Here is a 727-nt window from a genome sequence, read left to right as displayed (position 1 = left end):
GTTTCGTGTGTAACTTTATTTAATCATACGGGTGTTCAGAGCCGTTCGATATATTTTGTCAACCGTGCAATTCTTTCACAACATGACAATAACAGATTACACACCAAACTCGAAGAATTTTGTCAAATGAATGTCTATCGGGATGTGTGTACATATAGCATGCATGGGTGTTGAAATCGAGCGTTAACGTTCGAAGGGGGCATTTAGGTGTTAAGTGCGAGCGTTGAGGTCATGTGCATGTATCTATATTGGGCGCCACTTGTTTGTACCGGGTGCTCTTGTCTGTCAGCTTACGTAGCCCATACAGTGTCAGTAGGTATTTCTATGCTGTAAAGGCCCAGGCGTTTGTACCACACACTGGCATTCTCCTAACGCGCGCGCATTCATGTTTCGCGTGTGTCACAGCAGCTTAAGTGTGGGCGTTAACAGCGGGTCGTGATTATTCGCCCGCCCGCTGATATTTCCGGAATGTATTTTACGTCCTAGTCAAAGCATGAGCGTGAAGTCGACTTGTTTATGTCCGAAATTCTTGTTTGTGCCTGGTTTGTTTGCTTGTGCCGGGCGGAATTCGTCGGCGCGCGGCTCATTTTGTTTGTGTTAGACTTGTAGTGGGCTAGGCATTTTCCCTTGTTGTCTTTAGAGTTAGTGATGTTTGTGCTTGGTGATGGTGGTGAAGTTTGTGCTTGTTGATGGTGGTGAAGTTTGTGCTTTTTGTTGTTACTGTTAC

The 727-nt window shown here is 45.4% G+C and overlaps 1 protein-coding gene across 1 annotated transcript in view; it reads right to left on the bottom strand.

Moving 5' to 3' along the window:
- LOC119593605 overlaps nucleotides 1-727 on the bottom strand; it is a gene marked incomplete in the record, with an annotated part of 44,688 nt that overhangs the window by 41,767 nt on the left and 2,194 nt on the right.

Source organism: Penaeus monodon, chromosome 32 (assembly GCF_015228065.2).
Source record: "Penaeus monodon isolate SGIC_2016 chromosome 32, NSTDA_Pmon_1, whole genome shotgun sequence".
In the NCBI taxonomy this organism is placed as follows: domain Eukaryota; kingdom Metazoa; phylum Arthropoda; class Malacostraca; order Decapoda; family Penaeidae; genus Penaeus; species Penaeus monodon.
This window is presented reverse-complemented; position numbering and strand designations above follow the sequence as displayed.